A 10,601-nucleotide genomic window follows, 5' to 3' on the forward strand; every position below is an offset into this window, starting at 1 on the left:
TCTGTGTCCCAGCTGACCTCAGCCCAGGACTCCGGACTCGCTAATACCACCGTCTTCTCCACATCTCGCCCACAGGTCTACAAAGCACCTCAAACTTACCATGGCCACCTTCATCCCCACTCCCCTCCAGCATTTCCCAGCTCAGCAAATGTACCTCTTGCAGGAGTTGCATAGGCCAAAACCCCTAGTGTCTCCCCCTGGAGAGACATGGGGAGGTGTCTGAGAAACAAATAACCCTATTTTTTTGTCAGCCCCAAATATCTTTACCGTCCTTCTGACAGCCTTTATTTCCTGACCCCCAAATTCCCTCCACCTCCCTTCCAAACTGCTGCTCCCAATTCTCTTTAGCTTCCTCAGGCAACTGCAACTGGTTGCAACGGGCAGCCTGGCAGAACGTTTAAGGATATTTATAAGATTTGGTCCTTCACTTAGTAAGTATTTGTTTTATTTGTGTCTGCTCTGTGTGACGGGGCAAACAGGAGTTCAAGTTGTGATTCCTTATCCTGAAACTTCGACACACACACACACACACACACACACACACACACGAGCCAGGCCCTTAACACTCGTTAGCTCATTTACTTCTCACAATTGTCTGAGATCAATGCTGTTCTCATTTTTGTCTTCAGGTAAGAAAAATGAGAGTCCAAGAGAATAAGCAATCTTTTAAGGTTGCCCACACTTGAGTCGCCCAGCCAGATTCCAACCCAGCTCTGTCTTAACTCTAAAACTATCACTCATAACCATGACACTGGCACTGCTTGTTACCAAAAAAAAAAAAAAAAAAAAAAAGTGCAGAATTGTGCAGAGTGACCCTTCACATGACCGGATTGGAGACCTGGTGACTTCGAACCACCAGGTTCCCCAACCTGCCTGAGAAGGCCTACATGTGACTCTGCCTTTAGCCCTCAGACGCTCATCTGGCCCCGTGTTCCAGTCAAAGTCTTTAAAACTCAAAGAAGGAAGTAATTACTCCTGGGTGCGGTAACCTTGAAGGCTTCCAGAAGAATTTGATATTTGATTCAAGATGTGAAGGATAAGGAAATATTGCCAGGCAGGGGCGAGGTAGAAAGTATGTTCCGGTAGAGAAAATAGCCTAAGTAAAACCCCAGATGTTAAAATCCAGGCATGTGTGAGGCCGCAGTGAGAGGCACAGCAGCTGAAGGGTTGAGAGCAGGAGTGCTTTGTGCCCAGCCTTGGGCCTGGCCCACACGAAATAAGGGGCACGTTTACCTGACCGGCCTTGGAAGGCCCGCTCTCCAACCGACACCCTGATTGTAAATGCCACCTTCATCACTTAAAAACTTTGACCCCTCACCCAAGTCACATCTCTCTGGTATCAAAACGGTTGAATTCAAGTTAACAGTCCTACCTCATAAGGCGGTGGTGAGGTCAAATGAGACATAGCTTCCTGGAAAGGGATTCCAGGTGAATAACTCTTACACACTTTTAACAGTGTGCCTAGGCCATGGTAAGTGCTCGATAAAAGCTAATGCTGGGAGGCCTGGGGGGCTCAGTGGTTGAGCGTCTGACTTTGGCTCAGGTCGTGATCCCAGGGTCCCGGGATCGAGTCTCACATCAGGTTCCCTGCATGGAGCCTGCTTCTCCCTCTGCCTGTGTCTCTGCCTCTCTCTCTATGTCTCTCATGAATAAATAAAATCAAATAAATAAATAAATAAATTTATTTTGAAAAGCTAATGTTGTGAAGATAGGCCAAGAAGGATAAGTAGGTTAGGGGCACAGCACTTGGAAGCTTCAATTTTAGGTTGTGATTACAGAGCATGAGTTAAGGCAGTGAGGAGCCACCGAAGGCTTTGTCCCGTGTAGTGAACAAAATATGTGCTGTGAAAATTGGTCTGATAATGGGGGTGTGACAGAGGGAGGGGGAAGATGGAGAAGGTGGTGGTAGGACGGTCGATTGGGAGGCTGATATATTTGGAGCCCAGTGTTCAGGATACAAATTAAGAGGTGATAGCAGAAGCAGAACGAAGGGGCTTCCCATTCAAGTGGCAGAGAAGGACGAAAGGCCGCCTCAACTGGCTGCCTGAGGAGGGCACCCACGTAGAGGAGCTGAGGAGTCCCCGGGCTCACAAGGCTGAGTGACTGCAGACGGTGACCTGGCCTTTGGGGCTCCTCCCATTCCTCCCTCTCTTCATCCTCCTCCTCCTCCTCCCTCCCTACTCCTCTGGGAAAGATGCAAGTTGCTCCGATCCTCTGAGCGACCTTCCCCTGGTGCATTTCGCCCGCACACCCGCTGAGGGCGCTGGTGGGAGCAGCTTTAAAAGGGCTGGTTCATGAACAAGGGCAATATGTCATCAAAGACTCAAGTGACTGAAATGCTTTCCCTCTTACCATAGAAGATAAACAGGATTTGCAGAATGTGCAAAAGTGATGAAATAACTGTTGTAGGTCTCTCTTGGAAACCAAAAGTTTTGGCAAAGAACCTTGAGTGTTATATCTGTGTTAGAAATGTAGGGGCACCTGGGTGGCTCAGTCGCTGGAGCATGGGGCTCAGGTCATGATCTCAGGGTGGTGAGATGGAGCCCCGCATGGCCTGTGCTCAGGGTGCAGGCTGTTTGAGATGCTCTCCCTCTCCCTCTCCCCCTTCTCCCTCTAAAATAAATAGATAGATAGATAGATAGATAGATAGATAGATAGATAGATAGATCATTTTTTAAAAAGAGATTTCAATAAAAAAGAAATGTAGAACATAGCAGAAGATGGATCTCTCCCACTTCATGAGAAAGGTGCAAGGTGTGTGTGTGTGTGTGTGTGCATGTGCGTGTGTATTTACAAGTCTGTGAGTGAGCTGGATACCAGTGACACCCGGGAAGCAGCTGAGGGTCACAGTGATACTGATCAAAGTAGTCAGAAAGCCAAGAGCCAGTCTGAGGAAGGAAAGAGAGATGTTCTTAGTCCTGCATCTAAAACGTGTCCCTTATGGGGCCGGAATGCTAAGTGGGGCTGCGGAGTAAGGTGCCTGGAACCATCTGCAAGAACCTGCTGTTTAAGCTGCCCAGTCTATGCTGTGTTGTGATGGCAGACCAAGCTGAGAGGTTTGGGCTTCTTTTCAGAAATAGTTTATGCAAAAACAAGCAAAAATAAATATATTCGTTTCCATCGTCCTTTTTTCACACAAACGGTTCTGCAACTTGCCATACTATATCTTGGAGAACAGGTCAAGTCACTAGATTTCTTTTTAAATGGCTGCATGATATTTTTTCATTGTATGAATATCCTGTAGTCCATTTATCCAAACTTCCATTGCTGAGCATAATGCCACAATGAATACGGGGCTCCATATAACTTTTCAAATTCATGTTTTCCAGTTAGTGGAATTGCTGGATCATATGGTAGTTCTACTTTTAATTTGGGGGGGAACCTCCGTATTATTTTCTACAGTGGCAACCCCAATTTACATTCCTACCAACAGTGCACAAGGGTTCCCTCTTCTCCACATCCTCACCAATACTTGTTTTTTTTTTTTTTTTTAAGATTTTGGTTATTTATTCATGAGAGACACAGAGAGAAAGAGAGAGAGAGAGAGAGAGAGAGGCAGAGACATGGGCAGAGGGAGAAGCAGACTCCATGCAAGGAGCCCAACGCCAGACTTGATCCCAGGACTCCAGGATCACACCCTGGGCCAAAGGCAGGCACTAAACTGCTGAGCCACCCAGGGATCCCCTCACCAACACTTGTTATTTATTATCTTTTTGATACCAGCCACTCTAACAAGTATGAGATAGAATCTCGCTACAGTTTAATTTGCATTTCCCTGATGATTAGTAGTGTCGAACATCTTTTCACGTAGCGGTTCACCTTGTTTTTCTTTAAATGGAACTTCCATATTTCATTTAATTTATTTTTCAGTTATAATGTAAATAGTCTTCCATTACATCTTCTAATTATTTTTATAATCAATAATTTTATACTAAAAAGGCTGTTTATTATGTATGTGTGTGTATTTTTTTTTAACCAAGCCAAATTACTTCCCATTTTGTTTGACATCATTTTTCAGGTGACTCTCTTAAACCTTAGTGTGTTTTTTTAAGATTTTACTTATTTATTTGATAGAGAACAAGCAGGGCAAGTGGCAGAGGGAGAGGCAGAGAATCTCAAGCACACTCCATGCTGAGGGGGACACCCAGGAGGGCTTAATCTCACAACCCTGAGATCATGACCTGAGCCAAAACCAAGAGTCAGTAGCTTAGTGGAATGAGCCACCCAGGTGCCCCCATTTTTTATTTACATGTAAGTTTCCATTTTCTTAGGGTGATGATAAATTAGATGGATGGATGGACAGATAGATAAATAGATGGATGAAATGCAGTATTTCAGGGTTAAACAAGAACTGTTACAGAAATAACTGGATGAAAGGTCAGGAATGCCAGCTGGCTCTAGTCTAACCAAATAAATCTTCCAGTATGAACTACCACTGAAAGGATAAAGTATTTTCTAGTTGCCCTCACCCCACATTTCAGGCCACAGATTGGAAACTGAGCACCCACCATCTGGCTGGCTGCCCATTGTAGTAGCTTTGCATTTCTAAGACTGGGAAGGATGTGAAGGGAGAGAAGGAAAAAGGAACAAGAATATATAGGCCTCATCGTACATACCGGCCACAGACCCTAAATGTACGCCACACTTCAAGGGAAGGGTCAGCTAAATGAGTACATGCTATAAACCAGTGGTTCCCTACATGTGGTCCCACAGCAGTAGGAGCATCACCTAGGAACTTGTTAGGAATGCAGGTTCTCAGGCCGTACCCTAGACTAGCCGAGCTAGAAGGGTTGGGAGAAGGACTCAGCAATCTGTGTTCCATACACCCATTCTGAGGCCTATACAAAAAACTACATAAATATTTCTAATGCAAGATGGTTGTCTGAGGCAGGTCAGCTTAACTGCTGGAGGGGAAGAAAAGTCTCCTCCCATTTAGGAAATCTTGGAAAACACAGAAAAATTTAAAGTCAGTACGTTCACAATAAGCTGAAGAAGATTGCTGAGTTTCAGGAACTCTTTCTCACATTAATCAAGCCTTTAATATTTGTCTGAGATTTTCTATACACTATATTCTAGAGTATATAGAGTACTATATAGTATATAGATAATATCAATCCTACAGCAGGATCCTGGAATAACAGACTATCACAGCTGCTTGGACTTTGGAGATTATTCTGGAACAACCCATGGTTTTTACAAATAAAGAGACGGTGCTGAGAGAGGCAACTTGGCAAACAGCAAAGTACAAACAAGGTAGATGCTTGTTTGCTTGGATTCGTTCCCATTAGACCACAAGAGACCCCAAACTATGGTTACCTAATAATGTACCAAACAAAGTACTGGCACAAAAACAGGCACATAGATGAATGGAACAGAATAGAGAATCCAGAAGTGGACCCTCAACTTTATGGTCAACTAATATTCGAAAAAGGAGGAAAGACTGTCCACTGGAAAAAAGACAGTCTCTTCAATAAATGCTGCTGGGAAAACTGGACATCGACATGCAGAAGAATGAAACTGGACCACTCTCTTGCACCAGACACAAAGATAAACTCAAAACGGATGAAAGATCTAAATGTGAGACAAGATTCCATCAAAATCCTAGAGGAGAACGCAGGCAACACCCTTTTTGAACTTGGCCACAGCAACTTCTTGCAAGATACATCCATGAAGGCAAGAGAAAAGCAAAAATGAACTATTGGGACTTCATCAAAATAAGAAGCTTCTGCACAGCAAAGGATACAGTCAACAAAACTCAAAGACAACCTACAGAATGGGAGAAGAGATTTGCAAATGACCTATCAGATAAAGGGCTAGTTTCCAAAATCTATAAAGAACTTATTAAACTAAACAGCAAAGAAATAAACAATCCAATCATGAAATGGGCAAAAGACATGATCAGAAATCTCACAGAGGAAGACACAGACGTGGCCAACACGCACATGAGAAAATGCTCCGCATCACTTGCCATCAGGGAAATACAGATCAAAACCACAATGAGATCCCACGTCACCCCAGTGAGAATGGGGAAAATTAACAAGGCAGGAAACCACAAATGTTGGAGAGGATGTGGAGAAAGGGGAACCCTCTTACACTGTTGGTGGGAATGTGAACTGGTGCAGCCACTCTGGAAAACTGTGTGGAGGTTCCTCAAAGAGTTAAAAATAGACCTGCCCTACGACCCAGGAATTGCACTGCTGGGGATTTACCCCAAAGATACAGATGCAGTGAAACACCAGGACCCCTGCACCCTGATGTTTCTAGCAGCAATGTCCACAATAGCCAAACTGTGGAAGGAGCCTCGGTGTCCAGCGACAGATGATGGATAAAGAAGATGTGGTCTATGTATACAATGGAATATTCCTCAGCCATTAAAAACGACAAATACCCACCATTTGCTTCAACGTGGATGGAACTGGATGGTATTATGCTGAGTGCAGTATGTCAATCGGAGAAGGACAAACATTATATGGTCTCATTCATTTGGGGAATATAAAAAATAGTGAAAGGGAATAGAAGGGAAGGGAGAAGAAATGGGTAGGAAATATCAGAAAGGGAGACAGAACATGAAGACTCCTAACTCTGGGAAACGAACTAGGGGTGGTGGAAGGGGAAGTGGGTGGGGGGTGGGGGTGACTGGGTGACGGGCACTGAGGGGGCACTTGACGGGATGAGCACTGGGTGTTATTCTATATGTTGGCAAATAGAACACCAATAAAAAATAAATTTATTAAAAAAATTATAATGTACCAAAGTATCACCCATAACTGCCAAATGAAGACGTTCTGGAAGAAGCCAAAGATTCTACGAGGGTAAGATCCTTCACCTTTCCAGACCAATGACAACAATCTCTAGATAAACTTGACCAAAGTCATTCTTACAAGCTTTCTCCCTGAGAATGAATTTCAGTTAATGACCAAAATGAGCATGAAGCCCAGCCTTTCTTGGCAAGGCCAGGGGGAGCAGTCTAACTCAAATATTTTCCTCCCAAGTAATTTCACATTAACTTTTTAGGAAAATGCATTTTCTATGTCAGCCTTTAAAATAAACACATGTGGGACGGCTGGGTGGCTCAGCGGTTGAGCACCTGCCTTCGGCCCAGGGCGTGACCCCGGGGTCCCGGGATAGGGTCCCACATCAGGCTCCCTGCAATGGAGCCTGCTTCTCCCTCTGCCTGTGTCTCTGCCTCTCTCTTTCTCTGTCTCTTGTGAATAAATAAATAAAATCTTTAGAAAATAATAAAGTAAAATAAAATAAACATATGCTTTTTGAGGATGCTAGTAAACATCGAATTACATTTAGTAATTCCTAAAGTAGTAACAGTCATATCAGGCAAGATTTTTTAAAGTTCTGTTTCAACAAATACCAGGGATAAGGCCGATAGATAATTATTTGAAATGAATCAGTGGCCAAGGCTTAGGTCATTGTTTTGTTCTATGAACGTGTTTTGCTGTTATTGTAACAGTAGTTCTGTGTAGGGTCCTTTGGGTGTATGACTGAACTCCTCCATGGAACTTGGACTCCTCCATGAAACTCCAAGAAAGTATAATCATTTTGGAATCATATTCTTGGAAAGAAGCATTAATAAATTAATATGTTTTTACACACAAACTACTTTGCTGATCACTGAGGGCACAACCAGAAAAGCTCAACACAAAGTGCCTACTGCCTTACAGCTTCATCACCAACAAAACCATTCATCAGACCCATATAGGCAGAATTGAAAGCCAAGAAAGTTCAAAACGAGTTTAAAACCTAATGGTCAGGGATCCCTGGGTGGCGCAGCGGTTTGGCGCCTGCCTTTGGCCCAGGGCGCGATCCTGGAGACCCGGGATCGAATCCCACGTCGGGCTCCCAGTGCGTGGAGCCTGCTTCTCCCTCTGCCTGTGTCTCTGCCTCTCTCTCTCTCTCTCTGTGTGTGTGTGTGTGTGACTATAAATAAATAAAAATTAAAAAAAAAAAACACACACACAAAACAAAACTAATGGTCAGGGCAGCCCAGGTAGCTCAGTGGTTAAGGCCCTGCCTTCAGCCCAGGGCATGATCCTGGAGACCCAGGATCAAGTCCCACGTCGGGCTCCCTGCACGGAGCCTGCTTCTCCCTCTGCCTCTCTCTCTCTCTCTCTCTCTCTCTCTCTCTGTGTGTGTGTGTGTGTGTTTGTGTGTGTGACTATCATAAATAAATAAAATTTAAAAAAAAAACACACAAAACAAAACTAATGGTCAGGGCAGCCCACAAAACAAAACTAATGGTCAGGGCAGCCCAGGTGGCTCAGTGGTTAAGGCCCTGCCTTCAGCCCAGGGCATGATCCTGGAGACCCAGAATTGAGTCCCACGTCGGGCTCCCTGCATGGAGCCTGCTTCTCCCTCTGCCTCTCTCTCTCTCTCTCTCTCTCTGTGTCTCTCATAAAAAAATAAAATAAAATAAAATCTTAAAAAAAAAAAAAAGGAATGTAACCTTAAAAAAAAAAAAAAAACCCCACCTAATGGTCATGTCTTGTTTGTGTCACTAGATGTCCTTTCACCCTCAATTTCTATAAAATATTTTCTTCCAGGAGCAACCTTCTCAACCTTCTCACTCTCTGTTCAGCAGGGACAGACCCAGGTTTTGTGGTCTGAAGTTTGAAGTTTCTGCAATTTACAAAAATCACTTCAGAGGCTAAAAAATTATTTAGAATGAGAAAAAAAAAAGTCAATGCATTTTGCATCACAGATTTCAAAAACCGGACAAATACAAAAAAAAAAAATCACAAACTCTCAAAAATTAACCTAATCATTTTTATTACTGAATGCTCTGATGCTCTTTATAATCCTTTTATCCTCCATAACATTGTTTGCTGGATCAAACCTTACCTGAAAGTAACCACCTCTGGACTTTTCTTAAAAAAAAAAAAAGATGTTATTTATGTATTTGAGAGAAAGACCATGAGCAGGAGAAAGGGGAGAGGGAGAAGCAGACTCCCCACCCAGCACGGAGCCCGATGTGGAGCTCAATCAACAGGACACTGAGACCGTGACCTGAGCCAAAGGTAGACGCTCAACTGACTGAGCCACCCAGGTGTCCCCGGACTTTTCTGCTATATAAGCCAATATTTCTCTTTGTTGTCTAAGCTACTCTGAGCTATTTGCAACGCAGAATACTGATACAAAGGTAATGAAAACCTCATAATAAACTTTAAGAATGAATGGATCTCCACTCACAAAAGCACTTGTAAAGCACAGCTAACGAAATATAGAATGACTTGTGCAATCACACAGCAATTGCCTCCGATAGTAGAAAGAGCTTAGAATCACTTGATTTTTAGCACTGTGTGATGAATACGATTATATCACAGAGGATACGTGAGACAATAAAAACACTCCTAAGGTCAGAACAATAAGACAAAAAGATGATTATTGCCTTTACTAAGTACTTATTAATTAGCCCTTAATGGGAAATGGTTACATGACTCCTCTGATGTGGTTGCCTAGAATTAATCATCGCCTAGTACCGTTTTGTTTCCAGTGGAATAAAGAAATAATCTATGTAAAGATGGGGGAAAGGTGGGGAAAAGTTTAATTGGCTAAAACTGTATTTACTTAAAATCCACGACATTAAGACATTTGAGAGCAGCAAGCAGGGACGCCTGGGTGGCTCAGCGGTTGAGGGTCTGCCTTCAGCCCAGGCTGTGATCCTGGAGACCCGGGATCGAGTCCCACGTCGGGCTCCCTGCGTGGGGCCTGCTTCTCCCTCTGCCTGTGTCTCTGCCTCTCTCTCTCTGTGTCTGTCATGAATAAATAAATAAAATCTTAAAAAAAAAAAAAAGCAGCAAGCAGGAAGAAATCCTAACAGGCCAATAGGCTTTAGGTGATAGAGCTTCGAGATGTGCTGTGGGAAAACAACAGCTCTGAATAGAAAACTCCATAGACGTTTTGCAGTTCGGGGAAACAAATTGTCGTTTGGAAAGTGTGTGAGCTCAGGTTAAGTCTGTTTGGAAATAACGAAAGGAACCAAAACAATAATCGCAGAAGATGACGGAATGGAATCCTGCTGGGCTTCGGGCTTTGATTCCTGCCTGCTAAGCAGCAGAGAGGACAAGGCACACGAAGTTTTACTGTGTCGCTTACAATTATGGTTCAGGTAATGATGACCTTCTTGGATTTACCTGGAACCATTAAAGGAGAAAAGGGCAGGCTCGCCAGAGAGGTCTGCAAAAAACAGTTAATATTGGGGATGAATTCTCTCTACGGCAGTTTGGCAAAACAACTTCTCCAGTTACTGGTCATGATGGAAAAATAGTTCTTTGGGGGGATCCCTGGGTGGCTCAGCAGTTTAGCACCTGCCGTCGGCCCAGGGCGTGATCCTGGGGTCCTGGGATCAAGTCCCACATCGGGCTCCCTGCATAGAGCCTGCTTCTCCCTCTGCCTGTGTCTCTGCCTGTGTGTGTGTGTGTGTATGTGTGTGTGTCTCTCATGAGTAAAGAAATAGAAAATCTTAAAAAAAAAAAAAAAAGAAAAAGAAAAATAGTTCTTTGGGAGAGTCCCAGCACCTCGGGGTGGGGCCTCAGCCCCCCATCTAGCATGCACCTGCACGCGTCCCGGGAGGGACCTCATCCGGGATC

This window comes from Vulpes vulpes, chromosome 1 (assembly GCF_048418805.1).
Source record: "Vulpes vulpes isolate BD-2025 chromosome 1, VulVul3, whole genome shotgun sequence".
NCBI classification, from domain to species: domain Eukaryota; kingdom Metazoa; phylum Chordata; class Mammalia; order Carnivora; family Canidae; genus Vulpes; species Vulpes vulpes.